This window comes from Bubalus kerabau, chromosome 23 (assembly GCF_029407905.1).
Source record: "Bubalus kerabau isolate K-KA32 ecotype Philippines breed swamp buffalo chromosome 23, PCC_UOA_SB_1v2, whole genome shotgun sequence".
Taxonomy (NCBI): domain Eukaryota; kingdom Metazoa; phylum Chordata; class Mammalia; order Artiodactyla; family Bovidae; genus Bubalus; species Bubalus kerabau.
Window position 1 is genome coordinate 39,232,051 of NC_073646.1, and position 23,194 is coordinate 39,255,244.

The window sequence follows — 23,194 nt, forward strand, 5'->3', positions numbered from 1 at the left end:
ACTTTAAGACGTCCCTGGTCTCTACTGGTCAAGGCTCCATGCTTCCAGCTCAGGGGGCACAGGTTCCACCCCTGGTTGGGGAACTAAGATGCCACATGCCATGAGGCACGGCCAAAAATAAAGTGAAATAAACAAAAAATAAATTTCCTAAAATAAATGATGAAATGGTAATTAAACACACACACACACACACACAACGATGGCTAAAGGTGGAAACTCCCAAGTATCCATCAGCCATCAATGGAGGATGAGTAAACGATGAATCACTGCTCAGCTGTATAAAGCAATGACACACGCTACACTGTGGATGGACCCCGAAAACATCACGTCCTGCGAAAGAAGACGGACGCAGAAGACCGCATGCTGCAGGAGCCCATGTACATGAAATACCTCGAGTAAGTCAATACACAGACACAGAAAGCCAGGAGGAGGTTGCCGGAGGTGGGGGCATGGTGGATGAGGAGTGCCTGCTTCCTGGCTGTGAGTTTCCCTTCGAGGGTGAGGAAAGTGTGTGGGGGTGGGTTAGAGGCGGTGGTCTCACAACGTCACAAATGTGCTAAATGCTTCTGAACTTGCACTTTAAAATGGTTCATTGGGCACTCTATTTGGGACTTCACGTTGGGATGGAAAAAGGCCTGGGATTTGGTGGAGACGTGCCCGCTCCACTGCTGCGTACGTTTTCGGGGAGCTCGGGCTCCGTCTCCACTCTTGTGCCTCCCTCGCCCATTCCTGCTCTGGTTCACATGTTTGGCCACGACCATGGCTGAATACTCCTATGTGAAGTCCACCAAACTCGTGCCTAAGGGAACCAAGGCCAAGAGCAAGAAGAAAAAGAGCAAAGAGAAGAGAAAAAGAGAAGTGGATGAAGAAACTCCGCTTGATATTGTTGGAATGTGGGGGACAGTAAAAAACTTTGGTGAGATTTCAGGAACCATAGCAACTGAAATGGATAAAGGAACCTAAATGGATAAAGGTTCCCTTGGGCACGAGTTTGGCGGACTTCACATAGGCGTATTCGGCCATGGTTGTGGCCAAACACGTGAACCAGAGGAGGAATGGGTGAGGGAGGCACGAAAGTGGAGACGGAGCCCGAGCTCCCCAAAAACATATGCACCAGTGCAGCGGGCACGTCTCCACCCAATCCCAGGCCTTTTTCCATCCCAACGTGAAGTCCCAAATAGAGTGCCCAACGAACCATTTTAAAGTGCAAGTTCAGAAGTATGTCAAGTCCACTTGACAATGGACTTTTTACACTGGGAGCTTCACAAAAAGAAGCTGATGAGGGCCCTAGTCCTCCAGAGCAGTTTACAGCTGTCAAACAGTCTGATTCCAGAATTGCCCTGAAATCTGGCTATGGAAAATACCTAGGTATAAATTCAGATGGACTTCTTGTTGGGCGTTCAGATGCAATTGGACCTAGAGAGCAGTGAGAACCCATCTTTCAAGATGGGAAAATGGCTTTACTGGCCTCCAATGGCTGTTTTATTAGATGCAATGAAGCAGGTGATAGAGAAGCAAAAAGGAAAACGGCAGGAGAAGAAGAAATGGTACAGATCAGATCCTGTGCCAAAAGAGAAACCAAGAAAAAAGATGATATTCCAGAAGAAGACAAAGGAAATGTCAAACAGTGTGAAATCTGCTGCTGCTGCTGCTAAGTCACTTCAGTCGTGTCCAACTCTATGTGACCCCATAGATGGCAGCCCACCAGGCTCCCCTGTCCCTGGGATTCTCCAGGCAAGAACACTGGAGTGGGTTGCCATTTCCTTCTCCAATGCATGAAAAGTGAAAAGTGAAAGTGAAGTCACTCAGTCGTGTCCGACTCTTAGCAACCCCATGGACTGCAGCCTACCAGGCTCCTCCAGCCATGGGATTTTCCAGGTAAGAGTACTGGAGTGGGGGGGTGCCATTGCCTTCTCCAAGTGTGAAATCAATTACCTAAAAATATTCCAGAGCTTCCAGGACCACAAGCTTAATATAAGTAAAGAAGACAGTAAAATTCTGAAAAAGGCCCAGAAACATGGATTCTTGCATGAAACACTTCTGGACAGGAGGGCCAAACTGAAAGCTGATAGATACTGCGAATGACCAGGATTTTGTTTCTGTCTTTTCCTTTTGTTTTTTCTGAATAATAAAATCAGTGTTTTTACAAGAATTAAAAAAAAAGATTTGTTTTTTAAGAAAGTTGTATACATTTTTGTGGGAAAATCTGCACAACATACAATGTACCAGGTTAGCCATCGCAAAGTATCTGGTTCAGGGGAAGGAAGTACATTCACGTTGTCACGCAACCACCACCACCACCACCACCATCCACCTCCAGAATTTTGTCATCTCCCCAAACTGAAACTCTGTCCTCATTAAAGACTAGTTCCCCAGCCCCCTCCCTGGAAGGAAGGGGAGGAAGGAAGGAAGGAAGGAAAAAAAAAAAAAAAATAGAAGCCCACCAACCCATCTAGATCCCTTTCACAGTGACTGTTTTAGCCACAGACTGAATCTGGGTCGAGGTGACCACAGCCCCTTCGGAATCCACCCTTCACCCTCCACCGTCATCCCCAGGGATGCGACTCAGTAGGCAACAAGTCAAAATAAAAACGTGCGCAGGACAGCTGCATTCTCGGCGGGCCTGTGAGATGCCGGTGGGAGAAAGTGCTGTCCTGGGCCTTAGACAACAGCTGCACGAACAACTCTCAAGTTGAAGTGCAGGAGAGAGGCGTCTGGGCTGCGGTTTCCTAAGTGTTCCAGAGCGGACGGCTCACTCCTGCTAATGGAACGGGCTGCGTCCGCTTCCTGGATTTCGCGAACGCGGGTAAAAACCCAGGAGAGAAGGCGCCCGCGCCCTCGCCTATCTCACCCGGTGCATTTGTGTGCTGAGCGAAACTTGGGATTAATTATTGATGACGCGGCTCCAAATGAAGTGTTGGCGAGAGACCCGCTGCCTCTTCTAATTGCCAGGTTTCTGAGAAGAAGCTTCAGCCTGGAGGGATTTCATGATTAGAGTGAAAGGAAATAGGAAAAGCAAAGTGTGCTTTGGCCTGGTCCAAAAGAACAGAGCACTGAGAATTAACGGGGAGAATTAATTATTAATAACCAGAATATGAAAAGAGATGGGGGATGGTGGAGGAAAGATGGTTTCTCCCCAGCCCTCACCTGAATCTCCCACAACCAGAAACCAGGGGGAGCTGCCCACTGAGCTGGGCACTGGACGTGGAGCCGACTGGTAGTTGATCCTGAAGATAAAACAGCATGAAGTTGCCTTCTGTCGGGAAATCTCAGAGCCCGGGGTCTAAGGTAGAGGGACCGTCCCATGAAGTCAGGTTGAACTTTGATTTTCCAAAAACAGCACGTGGGACACCTATTAATTTCTAGTTCATCATCTAACGTTAAACAATGTTTTTCTATTGAAGTATAGTTGATTTACAGTGTTGCGTTGATTTCTGCTGTAGAGCAAATTAATTCAGTTATACAGATACATGCATTCCTTTTTCAAATATTCTTTTCCATTATGGTTTATCACAGGAGATGGAATAGTTCCTCGTGCCATACAGTAGGACCTTGTCGTTCATCCATTCTATAGACAATAGCGTAAATCCGCTAGCCCCAGCCTTGCACTCAGTCCACCCCCAGCCCCTCCCTCTTGACAACCGGAAGTCCATTCTCTGTGTCTGTGAGTCTGTTTTGTAGACAGGTTCTGGAGAGGGCAATGGCACCCCACTCCAGTACTCTTGCCTGGAGAATCCCATGGACGGAGGAGCCTGGAGGGCTGCAGTCCATGGGGTCGCTAAGAGTCGGACACGACTGAGCGACTTCACTTTCACTTTTCACTTTCATGCATTGGAGAAGGAAATGGCAACCCACTCCAGTGTTCTTGCCTGGAGAATCCCAGGGACGGGGGAGCCTGGTGGGCTGCCGTCTATGGGGTCACACAGAGTCAGACACGACTGAAGTGACTTACCTTACCTTCATCCGTGTTATAGTGTAGATTCCGCATATAAGTGATGTCATATGTTATTTGTCTTTCTCTTTCCGACTTACTTCACTTAGTATGATCATCGTTAGTTGCACCCACGTGGCTGCCAGTGGCAGTATGTCGTTCTTTTCGTGGCTGAGTAGTGTATTCTGCTGATATGCGCACCATGTCTTCTCTGTCCATTCGTAGGTCGAGGGACGTTTAGATTGTCTCCATGTCCAGACTATTGTGAATAGTGCGGCTATGAACAGAGGGGTACAGTATCTTTTTGAATTAGAGTTTTGTCCAGACATATGCCCAGGAGTGGGATTGCTGGATCATATGATAATTCTCTCTTTAGTTTTCTGAGTACTGTTTTCCATAGTGGCTGCACCAACTTGCATGCCCACCAACGGTGTAGGAGGGTTCCCTTTTCTCCCCATCCTCTCTAGCATTTGTTAGTTGTAGAGTTTTTAATGATAGTCATTCTGATCGGTACGAGGTGGTACCTTATTATAGTTTAATTTGCATTTCTCTGGTAATTAGCAATGTTGAGCATCTTTTCGTGTGTCTATTGGCCATCTGTATTTCTTCTTTAGACTTCTTCTATAGTCTATAGAGGTATTCTCATCTAACATCTTTCTAGCTATTTCTTACTTGGACAATGAGTATCCAGCCCTTGGACTGTCCACACCCCACAAGACCAGGAAAGAAGAAAAAAATAGAACAAAGGAAAGTGAAAGTGAAAGTCGGTCAGTTGAGTCCAACTCTTTGCCACCCCATGCACTATACAGTCCGTGGAATTCTCCAGCCGGAATACTGGTGGGTAGCCTTTTCCTTCTCCAGGGGATCTTCCCAACCCAGGGATGGAATCCAGGTCTCCCACATTGCAGGCGGATTCTTTACCAGCTGAACCACAAGGGAAGCCCAGAAGAAAGGAACCACCTTCCAAATAATCCCATTTTGCTACTTAGAGAAAATTTGGTAGGGGAAGAAATTACAATGATAGTAGCTAAAATGCACTTTGAAAGTTACCTGTTTACTTATGCATCATCCTTGTCCCCGGCCATCACTGACAACCAAGAGTTGACTTGTTTACCAGTCTAAATCCCAGGTACTCTTCCCTGGAAGCAAGAAGTGGCGTATCAGGATGTGGTGAGGAGTCCTGTGGCAAAGACACAAGCTGTAACTCAGTTGCTGGAGGATTTTTTTCGTCTGCATCCCACCAGGCAGTTCTGAGTGCCTGTGACCTTGGAGGCACATTTTACTTCTTCACCTTTCCCTCCACACACCTCAGCAAGAACTATCCACTGAGGTGTGGAATTTAATAATAGGCACACCTAGCTAGAGACACTGCGTTCGCCTGTCCCAGAGGATTGAAAACAAGGTGTCTCCTGAACCTGCCTGCCAATGCAGGAGATGCAGGAGATTCGGGTTCGATTCCTGGGTTGGGGAGATTCCCTGGAGAAGGAAATGGCACCCCACTCCAGTATTCTTGTCTGGAAAATTCCATGAACAGAGGAGCCTGGCGGGCTACAGTCCATGGGGTGGCAAAGAGTCAGACACGACCTGAGCGTACATGCATGGTACACACAGGTGGTGATGGGCACTCACCACCACTGAACTGTACATTTAAGGATGGTTCAAATGACGGATTTTGTTATGTGTATTTTTACCACAATAAAAACACAGGATAAAAAATTATTGTATATGATGTGATCCTAACCACGTAAGAAAGCTACATGTAAAATATTATGAACAAAATAGACCAAAATAGTAACAGTGGTTGCCTTTTGATAAGAGATAGATGACTTTCATTCTCTTGTCTCTATTTTTCTGTTATTTTCTATATACTCTATTACGTGGGTATTTATTATCATATCAGGAAAAGATAAACTTAAATTTTTAGATGCAGCCTAATAGAACAAAGGAAGAATTGGAATTTCCAATGTAGTTTTCTCCACAATTTGCTCACAAACATAGCAACCTACCCTCCGCCTTCTTTCCAGAGATGAGAAATTTGTCTATAAAACAACTTTAAAACCCAGTATTTCAGAAGGAAAAAAAATATTGGAAATAAAGTCCACGTGTGTTTAAGTGTCTTTATTTGTCTTGATTTCGCTTAACCTGTTCTTTTTTTCCTTGGTCCCCCATGAACTTAGAAGACACAGCCACAGTGCAGCTGAGATTTTGCCTTTGCTAGTAAGTTAGTTTATGAATGTTATAAATATAACTGATTTGTAAGGGAGAAAGCACATTCTTGGCAAAAACCAAATGTCTCTTAAGATGGGCTTAATTAAAACAAAATACTCTTTAAATAGAATACCTCATCAGAATGCATGAAAATTTGAGAAGTTGAACATGACAAAGTAGGCTTAACGATATAAGATCATTTAAAGCAAAACATTCTTCTCTGTAAGAGTCCCAAAATATGTCTAAGGGTGCACGAAAAGTCAAGACTGCAGAACAAAGACTCTGTGTTTGAAATTTTAATGTGCACATTAAAAAAAGCCAAGAAATATGACCGTAATCTGGCTGAGATTAGACAAAACCAGGAAGGTGATAAAATAGCAGAAGGAAGTTCCTTTCAACAGAAGAATTCTAGGCTTTATGCATGAGACCTCAGCTCTAAAAACGACAGTGGCAAGCAGCCACAGTCAAGGCAAAACTCCATGGTTAAAAGACAAAGGGCATTTAAAAAGTTATTTCCATTTTCCTCCTCTGAAAAGGCTTTTTTCATTTGTTTGGTTGACTATGAAATTTTATTAAATTTCCCAAATGGTCTTACCACGTACCGTGTAAGAAACCAGCAACGAAGGTCTCCTGATATGAATTTCTGAAACAGCTACGATTTGAAGGTACACCTAAGTGCAGCCTCATACTCCAAAGGGTCAGTGAAAAACAACCTCTGAAAACCGATGGTCCTTACAATGGATTTGCCAAAAAGCAAGCATCCCGTTTTAAGTTCAAGGTTCTATCTGTTTCATTTGCTGACACTTAAAAGGTGCATGTTGGGGAGATGCTGGGTGGTTGGGTCCCATGGGGCAAATGTTTATTTGTCAATAGGGACCTTTGAATGCCTGGATCTGCTCACCTGGCCTCATGCACCCAGCGTCCCCGGCCAAATCCTTGTTTTCATTGCTGACCCACCTAAGAGCTGCTGTGTGGTTGAAAAGCACAGGCCTGGGACTTCCCTGGTGGTCCAGAATCCACCCTGCAATGCTGGGAATTGGAGTTTGATCCCTGGTCGGGGAACTAAGATCCCACCTGCCGCAGAGCGACTAAACCCACCTGCCCCAACTACTGAGCCCAAGCACTGCAGCCAGAGTCTATGCACTGCAGCGAGAAGACCCCACGTGACACGGTGAAGACCCCACGTGCCTCAGCGAAGGCTTGACACCGCCAGAGAAAGAAAGTGCATTTCCATTGCAGGGGCTGTGAGTTCGATCCCTGGTCGGAGAACTAAAATCTCACAAGCTATGTGGTGCACCCGAAAAATAGGGGGAAAAAAAAAGCACCTAATTTTTCCATTTCCAATTAAATGACTAGTTTAAGAATATACCATCTTTTTACCTTTCTATCTGGAATCCTCAGGGCCTGGAGGGTTTGAAGGTGATTTTTTCATGGATGGGTGGACTCAGAATACTTACATGTTTCCCAAGTAAAGAACCTACTTTCCGTTTCTAAAAATACCATATGCTCTGAGCTCCATCACATTCTTTTTTTTTTTTTTTTCCCCAGGTAGGATCAAGAGTGGGCTGGGATAAAGTGAGGTAAAGCACCTCCTGACTGTGAGTTACATTTCCCCACACCATGAGTCTTTTAATGTAGTGATTAATCGCCCCAGACTTTGATGAGAGGTGCCTGAGAGTCATTACTTGGGTAAGGATTGGGAAAGGGGATTGGGTCACGTTTGCGTTTTGGAAAGATGTGTGTGGGAGGAGGGAGGTTTGGAGGGTTAAGACAGGAGGCAGAAAAGCAAGTTTGGAATTTGATGCAGGTCAAAGACAAAGGCCTAGTGGTAAAGAACCCGACTGCCAATGCAGGAGAGGTAAGAGATGCGGATCCGATCCCGGGGTCAGGAAGATCCCCTGGAGGAGCGCATGGCAACCCACTCCAGTATTGTTGCCTGGAGAATCCCCTGAACAGAGGAGCCTGGCGGACTATGGTCCGTAGCGCAGAGTCAGACATGACTGAAGCAATTTAGCAGCAGCAGCAGCAAAAATGAGGGCACAAGCTCGGATGGTGGGAGTGGAGATGGACAGGGAGGAGTGGGCAGATTCAGATATAAAAGGAGATAGAGGAACTTCCCTGGTGGTCCCATGGTTAAGAATCCACCTTGCAATTCAGGGGATGCGGGTTCGATCTCTGGTCAGGAAACTAAGATTCCATGTGCCATAGAGCAGCTAAGCCTGTGCACTCCGGGGCCTGGGCACTCCGGGGCCCGTGTGCCACAGTGAGGATCCAGCATGCCGAACTAAGACTCGATGCAGCCAAATAAATAAAGGGGCAGGTGGTTCAGTCCCTGGTCAGGGAACTAAGATCCCACAAGTCACACGGTGTGGCTCCCCACCAAAAAATGTTATGCTGATGGAGGACCCGACAGGAATGCAGACTGTCACTGCAGAGCCACAAGTCTGATCAAAACTCTGTCATCTGAAAATACCACGCTCAGTGAAAGAAGCCAGACACCAGAGGTCATAACATAGTTCCATTTATCTGTGAAATGCTGGCAGATGCGCAGAGGTAGAAAACAGGCTGTGCAGAGGAGGGGATGAGCCTGGGGTTTCCTCCTGGGCTGATGACAACGTCTGGAGCTAGACAGTAGTGACGGTCGCCCAGTGTTCCGAATGTGCTAAGCGGCCACTAATGGTCAATTTCATGTCATGTCTTACGAGCAAAAAAAAAAAAAAAAGATCATCTCATTTCCATAAAGGCAAAAAAAGGGATAAATTGGACCTCATTAAAACTAAAGAGATTTGCTCTACAGAAGATGCTGATAAGGGAATGAAAAGACACATCACAGACTGGGAGAGATTATTTGCAAATCACATAGCTAACAAAGGACTCGTACTGAGAATACATAAGGAATTTTCAAAACTCAACAGTAAAAAAGAACAAGTGGGCCACTTGGATCCAGTGGAAAAAGCGTGGAGGAGAAATGCCTTTCCATGGCTCTCTTTAACAAGAAGTCTGTGCGATGATCTGACGATGTCTGTGTCCCCTGTTAGAGCCCAGAAATCAGGGACTTGGCCTGGTTTTGCTCACCATGCGTCCTGTGTCTGGCTCAGGGCCCAGCACATAGTAAAAGCAGAATAAATATGAATGAATGAATGGGCAGGCACCTGGACAAAGTGCTGGCCAAATGGACCTAGAACCTCTAATGCATGACGGCTGGAGAGCCTTTGAACACAGCACCCCAGCAACAGCAATGGGCAAAGAGGAGCGCATTCATGCATTCATTCACTCAGTAAGTAGCTACTGTGTACCAGGCTCTGTTTTAAGCATATGAAATATATCCATGGTCGAAACAGACAACAATTCCTACGCTTGTGGAACATAACTTTACACTAAACGAAAAGACAACGAGGCATTATTCACAACAGCCAAAAAACGGACACAACTCTTGTCCCCAGACGGATGATAAATGGGTAAACAGAATGCATCCCTCCACACAACGGAATGCTCTTCAGCTTTAGAGAGAAAGGAGCTTCTGGCACCCACTACAATGCAGGTGAACCTTGAGGACAAGATGCTGAGTGAAATAAACCAGACACGAAAGGACAGATACTGTGTGATCCCACTTCTGTGAAGTCCCTGGAGGACATATTCATGGGGACAGAAAGTAGAAGAGTGGGCGCAGGAGCTGCGGAGGGGGCGGTGAACCGGGAGTGAGTGTTTAAGGGGAGCAGAGCTTCAGTTGGGGAAGATGAAATGAGTTCTGGAGATGAGGGCGGTGATGGGTGCCTAACAGCGTGAATGTCCTTAAAGCCCCTGAACTGGACACTTAAAACTGGTTAAAATGGTAAAACTTTATATTAGGTGTATTTTACCACAACTTGAAACATCCTGATAATAAGGTCTGTGGAGCAACGAAATTTGTGAATAGAGATCACCATTTGAAGGAGAGCAGTCAGAGTCCTGTTCATCCTTCAATTCATATTCAATTGATAGGAGGATTTTTAGCTGCTCTGGAGAGACAGAATGATGTTACCAATGACTGAGGGGGAAGAATATTAGTGCAAAGAAGGTCATGTAAGGGACCTCCCTGGCAGTCCAGTGGTAAGGACTCGGCTCTCACAGCCATGGTTGGGTGGGTGGGGGTGGGGGGGGCCCTGGTTTGACCCCTGACCTGGGGAATTAAGATCCCATAGGCTGCAAAGCGGGGCCAAATAAAAGAAAACAAAAAGATCACTTAATGGATCTCCTTCTGTTATCGAAAATAGAGGGAGGAGAATATTCTGAATACAGTATGCAAGAGCCTTAGGGTCTTCCTGGCCGTTGCAGGTTAGGACTGGCACTCTCCCTGCAGAGGGCACGAATTTGATCCCTGGTCAGAGAACCAAGATCCTGCACGCTGTGCAGGGACTTATTAAAAAATTGGGGCATTAAAAAAAAAAGCTACATTTACACTACTGAAACATTTTTTCCCAAGCCTTTCTGTTGGCAATAAGCATAAACTAGAAATGGCAACCCACTCCAGTGTTCTTGCCTAGAGAATCCCAGGGACGGGGAGCCTGGTGGGCTGCCGTCTATGGGGTCACACACAGTCGAACACGACTGAAGTGACTTAGCAGCAGCAGCAGAAGATCGTACCACTGACTCATCTTGATAAACATACTATACTTAAAGTATCAAATCTGTTTTTTTTAAGGAACGAAGACTTGGAGGGGGAGAGGAAATGGGGGTCACCATGGGGGGAGTGTGGGGGGAGTAGCTCAAAGAAGGAGGCTCTGAGGAAGGACACGGAGGGTGCGGAGGCTGGGGTCAGCCAGGAGGCAGGGAGGAGGTCAGGAGAGAACAGGACGCTGGTGACGTGGAGCCACGGAGGCACTGCTGGGACTTCGAGAAGTTAAAGTGTTAGTCACTCAATCGTGTCCAACTCTGCAACCCCAAGGACTGTAGCCCACCAGGCCCCTCTGTCCATGGGGATTCTCCAGGCAAGAATACTGGAGTGGGTTGCCATTCTCCTCTCCAGGGGATCTTCCCGACCCAGGGATGGAACCCGGGTCTCCAGCATTACCGGCAGATTCTTTACCATCGGAGCCACCAGGGAAGCCCTGGGACTTCGACTGTTCATCTATATCAGAAGGAGAGGAAGAAGCTTTTGTGCAAAACGTCAGATCAGTTTCCACAAAGCGGCCGAGAAAAGAACCCAAAGCTGTGTTCCCAGGGCTGGCTGTAGCTTGACGCCCAGGCCTGCTTCTTCCTGCTGTTTAATCCACGCCAGAGTCAAAGGCATCTAGAAAAAAAACACTCGGGGAGAGGAGGGTCACAGGCTCTTAAGGAAACTTGAGAAAAATTTAACAGACCACTGGTCCACATGACTGATACCTCAGTTTCAAGCATGAGCTCAGTTAAACCTGGGTGTTGTCTTGGCTCCTAAGGGACTGAACAGCCGTGTGCTTCAGGATGATAAATCTCCAACGTAAATGAAACAAAATACAATGGGAACTTTCCTGGCTTTCAAGTGAATGCTTTCATTGTAGTTTTGAAGTTTCACATGTACAACTGAATTATTATGCAGATGTTAAAAAATAGGAGGTAGGTCTCTAACAGCCGTGAGAAAAGATGTCTAGGGTACCTTATGAAATGGGAAAAAAAAAAAAGCAAAGTAAAGCAGTTTGCATTCATCTCATTTTGGTTAAAAAAAAAAAAGTACTTACATGAATAGGTTTATAGTACATGCAAAAGAAAAAAAATCCTCTGATATCAGTTAATATGGTTACACCTCTGCTAGAATATCAGGGAACTTTCACATTCTATATTATATATTTCAGAAGTGCTGGAAGTTTAAAAATAATGAGCATCCATGACCTCTGTGATCAGAAAGGAAAATAAAGATGTTTTCAATGGAATATCTAGAATACATAAATGTCCATCAAAATTCAACCGTAAAAAAACACTCTATACAGAAAAATAAACAAGAAATCTAGGGAAAGTACCTGGTGGTCCAGTGCTTAGGACTCGGCACTTTTACTTCTGTGATTCAGTCCCTCCACAAGCCTTGAAGTATGCCCCCCCCCCAAAAAAAAAAGGAAAAAGAAATCTAATTTTTAAATGGGCAAAAAAATACATAGATATCTCAACAAAAAGTGTAGAGATGCCAAGCACATGAAAAGATGTTCAACATCATTAGTCACTGAGGAAATGCAAATGAAGAACACAATGAAATATCACTATGTATGTGTCAGAATGGCTAAAATTAAAAATAGTGACAATACCAAATGCTGGTGATGATGTGGAGAAGCCAGATCACACATCCATGGCTGGTGGGAATGTGAAATGAGACAGCCACTTTGGGAATCAGTCTGGAGGTTTCTTACAAAACTAAATATGTTCTTTCCATATGACCCAGCAATTGCACTCCTGGGCATTCATCCCAGCAGAATGGAAATCTATGCTCATACACAACCTGTGCATGAATGTTCATAGCAGCTCTACTTGTAACAACCTGAAGTGGAAACAACGAAAGTGTCTGAGAACAGGTGAATGGTCACACCAGCTGTGATGTATCTATACCATGGAACAGTGTTAATGAATAAAGGATGAATACAATGCAACACCTGAGAATTATGCTGATTTAAAAAAGCCAATATCGCAAAGTTACCTACTGTATGATTCTGTCATAGGGACAGAAAACAGATTAGAACTAGGGGTTGCCCACCCATGGTGGGGCAGGAAGACGAGTAAGTAAGGCAGAAAGAGATATCGTATCACGCAGACCCCTTGTGCTGATAGGACAATTCTGTGTCTTAATCGTGACGCTGTTTACATGAATCAACATGTGTGATAAAACTGCATACAGGCACATACACACACACACACGCACACACACAAGTAAAACTAGTGAAATCTAAATTGGTTCTGTAGATTATATCAATGTGAGTTTCCCAGTTATTATACCTCATGTCTACTATCTACATGTATGTTACTATCTGTATAGAAAAATATTATATTACGATAGTCATGCAAGGTATCACCATTGGACAAAACTGTTTGAAGAGCACCTTCCTATACATTTTGGCAACTTCCTGTGAAATCTAGAATTATTACTTGTTCAAAGTTAAAAAAAAAACAAAACCTCATATGGGGGGGAACTTCCTGGGTAGTCCAGTGGTTAAAACGCCATGTTCCCAATGCCAAGGGGCTTGGATCTGATCCCTGCTCAGGGAACTAGATCCCACCTGCCACAGGTCAGAGTTCACATACAACAACTAAGACCCAGCGCAGCCAAATAAATAAATATTTTTTTAAAAACTCATATGGAGACAGATAATAAAATTCCTCTGGATTAACAAAACCTACTTTCATCAAAAATTTTAAAATATTTCTTCCATTTTCATTTAACCTATATTTTATGGGGGTGAATTCTTTGGGACTTTATTGAACTATTTTAAACATGTCTTTCAACTTGGGTCCAAAAAAAGTTCTCCATCCTTCAATCTGATGGATTAATAAAAATCAGATGACTCTGGACATCTGTATTTATCACCGTTTCAGAAAGTGCAGTCTATAAACCACCTGGATGAATGAAAAGATGCAGATTGCAGGGCCTCCCCAGTTTTTCTAAATCGAGCTCTCCTGGGATAGGATCTGGCAGTCTGCACTTATTATTTCCAGTGATTCTTTTTTTTTTGGACATGCTATGCAGCATCGGGATCTTAGTTCTCCAACCAGGAATTGAACCTCTGCCCACTGCCTTGGGAGAGAGGAGTCTTAACCACTGGACCACCCAGGGAAGTCTCAATGGACTTTCTTTAACTTGAATTTGGGGGGATGGGTCTCTGGGTCAAGTTTATGCTCTTAATCGTTGATGAAGGTGAGTTTTCTAGTTTTTAGAAAGGAAGAAAGAAAGAGAAACAAAGAAATCTTGGTTCTAGAAAGGAGCTCACTGCTCACCGGCGTCCACAGCAATCCTCGGTCTCTCCTTCCTTTTCACCCCAGCGAGCGTCTTCAACAGAAGCAGCGCCCGTCTTTCCCGGACTCAAGCAATTCAACAAGCAGCTATTTTGGCTAATCTTTCAGATTAGTCTTCTTAACTGCCAGAAAAACGGCGCCTTAAAAAGGAAATGTTTCTGCCTAAGAACTTATACCCAGTTGAAAATAGTCATGATCATTTAAAAAAATAATGCTGCGTAAGTACCCACACGATTTACCTCAAACACTGGTCCAGCCAGCTAAAAATAACCTCTAAACAAATACAAAACCTGGACAAGGCCCCGTGGAAGAAGCAGAGCCAACAGATTCTTCAGAAGTGAGGCTGGAGGACTGACCAGCTCTCAGCTTAGTCTGATCTGGTGCGAAGATCAAAGGCTGGCGATGGACTAAAGACAGCGCAACAAAAGCAGAGATAAACAAAGGGGCCTCTGCTAACTCCAAAGCTCCTGCCCAGCAAGTGAGAGCATCCATGAAATGAAAAGTGTTAGCCACTCAGTCGTGTCCGACTCTTTGCGACCCCTTGGACTGTAGCCCACCAGGCTTCTCTCTCCACGGGGTTCTCCAGGCAAGATTACTGGAGTGGGTTGCCATGCCCTCCTCCAGGGGCTCTTCCTAACCCAGAGATCAAACCCAGGTCTCCTCCACTGCAGGCAGATTCTTTACCATCTGAGCCACCAGGAAAATGAAATGAAAAAGCAACCTCCAAAATGGGAGAAAATAGTTGCAATCAGCCACTTGATAAGGGCTTAACATCCAAAAGGTACAAAGAACTCTCACAACTCAATAGAGTTAAAAAAAAAAATCTGGTTTAAAACTGGGCACGAGAACCGAATATACGTTTTTCCAAGGAAGACATGCAAATGACCCCCGGGTACATAAAGAGGCTCAGCATCAGGGAAATGCAAATCAAAACCACAATGAGCTATCACCACACATCTGTTAGGATGGTGATGATCAGAAAGGCAGGAAGGACGTGGAGAAAAGGGAACCTTTGTGCAATGTTAGTGGAAATGTAAATCGGTGCAGCCGCTAGGAAAAACAGCTTGGAGATTCCTCAAGAATTAAAAATAGAGCTGCCAAATGATCCAGCAATCCCACTTCTGGGTATGGAGCCAAAGGACATTTAAAAAAGGATACTGGAACTGCCATGTTCATGGCAGCATTATTCACCATGGCCAAGATAGAGAAACAGCCTAGGTGTCCATCACAGATGAATGGCTTCAGAAGATGCGGGGCATGAGGAATGGGATATTATTCAGCCGTGAGAAAGAAGGAAATCCTGTCATTTGTTAGAACACAGATGGACCTTGGGGCTTCCCAGGTGGCTCAGCGGTAAAGAATCCGTCGGCCAGTGCAGGAGACACGGGTTCAATCCCTGGGTCCAGAAGATTCCCCTGGAGAAGGAAATGGCAACCCACTCCGGTATTCTTGCCTGGGAAATCCCATGAACAGAGGAGCCTGGCAGGCTACTGTCCGTGGGGTCACAAAGAGTCGGATACAAGTGAGTGAGTGAGCTCACACAGGTGGACCTTGAGGGCACAATGTTAAGTGAAATAAGCCAGACAGAGAAAGACAAATACAAATATGGTATCACTTATATGTGGAATCTAAAAAAAAAAAAAGTCAAACTCATAGAGATAGAAAGTAGAAGTGGTTGCCGGGGGTTGGGGGATGGGGAAAATGGGGAACCTCCCCGTGGGTCTCCATAGCAACCGGGAGGGAGGTGACAGCTTGGGCCCTTTTGTGACACCCTCTAGGAAGCAGGGAACAATCCTTGCAGGCACTCTTTCCTCTGAGAGGCAGAGGCTCAGAAGGGGGTGGGGGGGCCAGGTCTGCAGACCTACAGGTGATAGGTGTCCGCTTCATATGGCACTGCTACAGCCGAAGACCAGAGACTGGGCTGTTTAAACCGACATCTATTTCTCACAGATACGGAGGCTGGAGTCTAAGGTCAAGAAGACCTGACTTTTGGTGAGGGCCCTCTTCCCGGCTCATAGACAGCCAGCTTACAGATGGTCACCTTCTTGCTGTGTCCTCCCAAGTCGGAGAGAGAGAGAGAGGCGGGGGAGGGGTTAGGTTTGGCTGTGCAAGTCTTAGTGGTGGCACGAGGGATGTGGGATCTTTAGTTGCAACATGTGGAATCTAGTTCCCTGACTAGGGATCAAACCCGGGCCCCTGCATTGGGAACATGGTATCTTAGCCACAGGACCACCAGGGGAGTCCCTCTTCCTCCTCTTGCTGCTGCTGCTAAGTCGCTTCAGTCGTATCCAACTCTGTGCGACCCCATAGACGGCAGCCCACCAGGCTCTCCGTCCCTGGGATTCTCCAGGCAAGGACACTGGGGTGGGTTGCCATTTCCTTCTCCAATTCATGAAAGTGAAAAGTGAAAGTGAAGTCGCTCAGTTGTGTCCGACTCCTAGCGACCCCATGGACTGCAGCCTACCAGGCCCCTCCGTCCATGGGATTTTCCAGGCAAGAGTACTGGAGTGGGTTGCCATTGCCTTCTCCGCTTCCTCCTCTTATAAACACACTAATCCTATCGTGGGGGTTGTACCTTCATGACCTCGTCTAAACTTAATTACCTCCCCAAGGAACCACCCCCAAATGCCACCTTGGGGGTTGGGCTTCAACACATGAATTTGGGGTACGCACAGTTCAGTCCGTAACAGATGGTTATGGTCTGTGGCTGGGGAACCAGAGGGTGGGAAGGGTCTGGAGGCACTCAAGTAAGAGAGTAAGAGAAAGACAGAGACAGACAAAGACAGAAGTAGAGACAGAGGCCGGGAGAGAGGTAGAGACAGGCAGAGAAGGCTCCAAGAAAGAAAGGGCGCCTGGAGCCACTGGCCTCCTGATTGAGCCAGATCGCTCAAGATCCCAGAAACTGTTATTTCTCCATTCAAAAAAGACTTTTTTAAAAGTTTTTATTGTGGTAAAATAGGTAACGTGATGTTTCCCATCTGTAAGCGTCCAGTTCAGGGGCTTTAAGTCCATTCACCTTGTTGCTCAACCATCCACACGCCATCTGCAGAACTCAGTCACTGACCCTAACTGAAACTCCACCCCATCAAATAGTGACTCCCCACCCCCACACCCCACCCCGTTTTCTCCTCCTTGCCAGCTTGCATTCTCCTTTCCCCCACAGTAAACACAGTGACATCTTCAACACAACAAGCACTCCTGTTTGCGGGGGGCAGTGATGACAGGAAGTGGGGCAACTGTCTGATCTGATGGGGATCCGATGGGGAATCTTAAGCAATCAGAGTCAGAACTGGGGAAAAAAAAAAAAGTGCCAGGCTGCGACCACCAGGCGGGCTGGGTGCCCCTGAGGCCCAGATGGTCTGCAGGGACCCGGGAACCCCGGGGAAAACACAGAGGCTGCAGCCAACCGGGAAGAAGCGAGACAGGGAGGGCTGATGAGGCTCCCTCACCACCATTGGAGACGCCATCGTCCTCACGCCAAGAGTCCCCGGTAATTTTCTGTCCAATTTGGTAGCAATACACCCACTTAACAGCAAATCCAATTACTGTGGCTTCCCCCCATTTGTCATCTTAAGTGGTGTTTTGCTTCCATTAGAACTTATAACAAATCACTTCAAGCAGCAGAGCAAAACCTGACTCTCCTCTCTTGTTCCCTGTTTTCACAGTTTGTTTTAGACACTGAGTGGCAGGGAAAAGGGCCTTGGGCTTCCCAGGTGGCACAAGTGGTAAAGAGCCTGCCTGCCGATACAGGACACCTAAGAGGTGCAGGTTCGATCCCTGGGTCGGGAAGATCCCCTGGAGGAGGGCATGGCCAGCCACTCCAGTATTTTTGCCCGGAGAATCCCATGGACAGAGGAGCCTGGCGGGCTACAGTCCATGGGGTCACAAACAGTTGGACATGACTAAATCAACAGCGGGCACACACAATAAGGGTCTTTCTTGGGCAAATAGCTGAGGAAAGGAGGGCAAGGCTGGTGCTGGTGTTCAGGGTGGCGGCGGGAACTGGCCCTCAGTCACAGAGGGGAGGATGGACTTGGATGATGCAATGAGAGCTTGGGGGCCACTGGGCAAGAGGGCTGCAGGCCAGGGCACAGGCGGGACCAGACTGTCAGCCTCTCTGCTTTTATAGGGCAGAGGCATTGGAGGGCTGGCTTCATCCGAGACTGGGGAGCTTTGGATCTCATGGGTTGGAAGGACAAGGGGTATAGGGGTGCTCCAGTCTCTGCCCAGGACAGGGAGGTGACATCCTGCTCCATCAGCCCAGAAACAGCATCTCAAACGAGTCGTCTGTTGCAAACTGTAGCTCCTGGCACAGGCCTGCCGGCTTCCCGCAGGGGCTCGGCAAGCCTCCGTGAACCAGTTAAACTGGGCTGAGCGGAGGTTCCTGTGTTAGAAGCACCAGTCCCCATCCAGGGCACTGGCCGGGGAGTGAACAGGGGTCTGAGAGCCACTTCTGGGATGCCCCCCAGCCCCTGGGAGATTCCTCAGCACTCACAGGCAGTTTGGTCTGAGAGTCACTTTTCTCCCCAACCCACGGATAGACAGAACAACTTCTGTCTTGCTCATCCTTAGAACCTGATGCGCAGCTGGGAGGCACTGAAGACCTTCGCTTCTTACTGCCAATCCCAGAAAACCAGTATCCCTGTTATCACACACCTCGAGCCTTGGCCCGCCGGCTACCGTCTGTTGCACCAAGTTCTCCATCACCCATTGGGTCAAGGAGCCAAACTCTGTCTGCGCACGTTCCCTGAGATGCCCTCACCGCTTTTATGAGTCCCACCAAGCCCAGGACAGAGTTCAGGCAGATGGAGGGGGTGACGACTCATACTCGACCACCCGTTGTTCATGACATCTAAATATCCAGGATCACCCAGATCCAGGCAGTCTATTTTGCTGTGTAATTTCGAAGAGACACCGTGTTTTCGGACTGAAGAAAGCATGCTTAGATTAAGTTCCCCAAAACGGTCTATGGTGAAACAGAAGAGGAATGTCCCTCCCAGCCCACCTCCCGGGGACCCAGCCGGCCTGGCAGGAAAGCATTCACTTCCTGCCTATGATCGAGAGATGCATTATGTCACAAGGGGGAGAACTTCCAAATCCTATTTTTAGAGGTGATGAGGGGGAGGCCGAGTCCAGCCTGGAGCTGGAAGGGGTCCAAGGTCTAGGGGGCAATGGCTTCCGAGACCCGCCTCCATGCCTCACGCTGTCCTCTCTCACGTTCCGAGTCCCTACGTGGCTCTGCAGGGGGGTGGTACAGGATGTTCCCATGAATCGTCTGGAGCCCAGAGAACTCGAGCACCAAGGTCGCGCTTTCAACCCGAGTCTGACCTGTAGCACACGCCCCTCTCCTACAGACCCAGGCTGGGTGACAGCCTACTACAAGATGACACGTTTCCAGAGGTGCAAGATTGAAAGACACTTCAAGACCCATGGCCACTGGACAATAAAACGCTTGGAATTCAGCACAGAAAGGTCGGGGGAAGGTCCTTCGTTCTAAAATAGTTTTACTCTGATTTGAAAAGATTCATGCACCCCGGGGTTCACAGAAGCATTATTTACAATAACCAAGACATGGAAGCAGCCTAACCAGATGAATGGATCAAGAAGATGTGGTATACACACACAGTGGAGTATTATTCAGCCATAAGAAAGAAGGAAATAATGCCATTTGAAGCAACATGGATGGACCTAGAGATTATTACACTAAGTGAAGTCAGACAGAGAAAGACAAACACCATGATACATCACTTATATGTGGAATCTAAAAAAAAATGATACAAATGAATTTATTTACAAGATAGAAATAGACTCATAGACACAGAAAACAAATGCATGGTTACCAAAGGGAAAAGGGAGGAAGGGATAATAGTAGGAGCTTGGGATTAACGGATGCCAACTATTGTGTATAACATAGAGAAATAACAAGATCCTATTGTATAGCACAGGGACCTGTATTCAATATCCTGTAATAAGTCATAATAGAAAAGAATATGAAAAAGAATATATATTATATACAGAGAGATAAATATAATAGGTATAACAGATAAATAGATAGATATGGAGAGAGACAGCTTAGTCGCTTCAGTCATATCCGAATCTTTCAGTCATATCCGAATCTTTGCCACCCGATGCACTGCTGCCCACCAGGTTCCTCTGTCCATGGGATTTTCCAAGCAAGAATACTGAAGTGGGTTCCATGCCCTCCTCCAGGGCTTCTTCCCGACCCAGGGATCGAACCCATGTCTCTTACATCTCTGGCACTGGCAGACAGCTCTTTACCACGAGCGCCATCTGGGAAATGCCATCTGATCAGACCCGCATCTGCCTGCATCTCCTTCTTTGCAAGCAGATTCTTCACCCACCAAGCCACCTGGGAAGCCCCCAGATACAGTAGCACATATATATATATATAATTTAATCAATGCTGTACACCTGAAACGAACACAATACTGGAAATCAACTATACTTCAATTTTTAAAAAATTATTAAAAAAATAAAAATAAAACGCAGGGAGCCTAGCCTGGTGCTCTGTGATGACTTAAAGGGGTGGTGTGGGGGAGGGGAAGGAGGTTCAAGAGGGAGGGGATATATGTACAATTATGGTCAATTCACGCTGTTGTATGGCAAAAACCAACAGAATATTGTAAAGCAATTTTCCTTCAATTAAAAAATAAATTTGCTTTAAAATTTTTTAAATAATTTAAAATATTCAAAATCATAGAAAATTAAGACAAAGAGGTAATGCCAGTCTCCGTCACAGGAGGCCTTACAGGCACCTGGTGCTTGTTCAACTTCCACGTGTTTCATTCAGAGAGAATGAGGACAGTCTTGGTGCGAAGGTCAACTCTGTGTCAGCTTGACTGGGCCCAGGGACACCCGCCCAGAGAGCCGGTGAGACATTATTTCTGGGTGTATCTCTGAGGGTGTTTCTGGAAGGGATTAGCATTTGAATCCGTAGACTGAGTAAAGATGGGCTGAAACTGGGCTGGCATCACCCAATCCACTGAGGGTCCAGACAGGAAACGAAAAGGACAGAGGAAGCCTCTTCTGTCCCCTTCTTCAGCTGGAACATCCATCGTGTCCTGCCCTTCGACATCAGAGCTCCAACTTCTAGTCCAAGAGTGTTAAGCCACCCACTGTCCCAGTTCTCCAGCTCATGGATGGCACGTTGTTGTTCAGTCGCTAAGTTGTGTCTGATTCGCTGCCACCCTATGGACTGGCCCTGTTCTTCACTATCTCCCAGAGCATGCTCAAACTCATGTCCACTGAGTCGGTGATGCCATCCAACCATCTCATCCTCTGTCGTCTCCTTCTCCTCTTGCCTTCAATCTTTCCCAGCATCAGGGTCTGTTTCAATGAGTCAGCTCTTCATATCAGGTGGCCAAAGTATTGAAGCTTTATGGATGGCATATCATAACATATCTCAGCCTCCATCATTTTGGGGGGGGGTATTTTTTCATTTATTTATTGGCTGCCCCAGGTCTTAGTTGAGGCACATAGCCTCTTTGATCTCAGTTGCAACATGTAGGATCTTTTAATTACAGCATGTGGGATCTAGTTCCCTGACCAGGGATCGAACCAGGGACCCCTGCATTGGGAGTGCAGTGTCTTAGCCACTGGACCACCAGGGAAGTTCCTCAGCCTCCATAATTGCGTGAGCCAATTCCCATAATAAATCTCTTCTATATCCATGAATAGCCTACTGGTTCTGTTTTCTTTGGAGAACCCTGACTGATACACTCGTGAATAAGATTAAAAGGCAAAGCCTAAGACAATCCCTTTCTGTAGAGCAAACAGTTACAGGAAACCATGTGCAAACTCGTGATCTTTTTTCCTCCACTTCAGGAGAATGGGGTTTTTGTCTTACACAGATGGGTGTTAAAAGTAAAAAAAAATCACACACCATATCATAGTAAAAATCTTGAAGAAGCAGAATTGTCACATGTCTGTCTGTAACAGACTGTCCAGCAGACCTTTCTGTGACGGTGGAAATGGATGTTCTCTGAACTGCCCGAAGCATTGGCCACGAGTCCCTCTAGCCATCAAGCCCTTGAAAGGTGGCTATCGTTTGAGTGAGAACTGAATTTTAGATTTTATATATTTCAGTTAAAATTTAAGAATATTTCCTAATTTTCCTTGTTATGCCTTCTTAGATATGCCCATTATTTAAAAGTGGACATTTAGGAGAAGGAAACGGCAACCCACTCCAGTATTGCCTAGAGAATCCTGCGGACAGAGGAGCCTGGTGGGCTGCTGTCCATAGGGTTGCATAGAGTCGGACACAACGGAAGCGACTTAGCATGCGTGCCTTGGAGAAGGAAATGGCAACCCACTCCAGTGTTCTTGCCTGGAGAATCCCAGGGACGGAGGAGCCTGGTGGGCTGCCGTCTATGGGGTCTCAGGGAGTCGGACACGACTGAAGCGACTCAGCTGTAGCAGCAGCAGTGCCACAAAGTGAAAATATAGGTCACTAACTACAAACCACCAAAGGGTTCCATTTCCACTTAAACCAAGGTCATATACTTTGTCTGAACTTTTTTTATTTTTTGTCTTCATTCACATCTTGGTAGTTTTCCCTGCTTTCCAATCAAGTTTTTCTATGAGGGCAAAATAAATAAATAAAAGTGGACATTTAATTTCCAAATACACGGGTTTTTAAAGTATCTTTGATATGAATTTCTCACCTTGATATTAATTTCTCATTTAAATGCCTTCTTCTCTTCAATCACCCTCTGTGTTTTTTCAGTCTTGTAATTTTGAGGCTTTCAATGGCCAAGTCAAAGATCTCTCTTGGTAAATGTCACACTGCACTTGAAAATATGTGTATTTTCAAATATATTTTGGTATTAATTTCTACCATAATTGCATAGTGATGAGAGAACACAGTCTGTATGATTTCAATACCTTTAGATTATCAAATTTTTGCACTTTATGCCCTTGGATATGTTCCAGTGTCCCTAAGTTTAAAGTCTATGGGAAGCTGAATAGAATTTGTATTCTACTGCTGTGTGAAAATTGTATAAATCTTAATTATGTTGAATTGGTTCATGGTGCTTTTCAGGTCTGCTATATCCTTTCTACTTTCTTTTTTTATTTTTTATTGAAGGA

The 23,194-nt window shown here is 46.0% G+C and overlaps 1 long non-coding RNA gene, 1 other non-coding gene and 1 pseudogene across 2 annotated transcripts; 1 reads left to right on the plus strand and 2 right to left on the minus strand.

Annotated features, from left to right (window-relative positions):
- The first annotated feature begins 759 nt into the window (after positions 1 to 759).
- Positions 760 to 2,085, plus strand: LOC129637930 (protein FRG1-like; annotated as a pseudogene).
- A 1,526-nt stretch (positions 2,086 to 3,611) lies between these two features.
- LOC129637931 (uncharacterized) lies at positions 3,612 to 14,307 on the minus strand. Its single transcript, XR_008707637.1, has 3 exons — positions 14,069 to 14,307; positions 4,982 to 5,111; positions 3,612 to 4,208 (listed from the first exon to the last, which is right to left on the minus strand). It is a non-coding gene; the product is annotated as an uncharacterized LOC129637931 (long non-coding RNA).
- A 7,337-nt stretch (positions 14,308 to 21,644) lies between these two features.
- On the minus strand, positions 21,645 to 21,717 carry TRNAG-CCC (transfer RNA glycine (anticodon CCC)). Its single transcript has one exon. It is a non-coding gene; the product is annotated as a tRNA-Gly (tRNA).
- Positions 21,718 to 23,194: the final 1,477 nt, after the last annotated feature.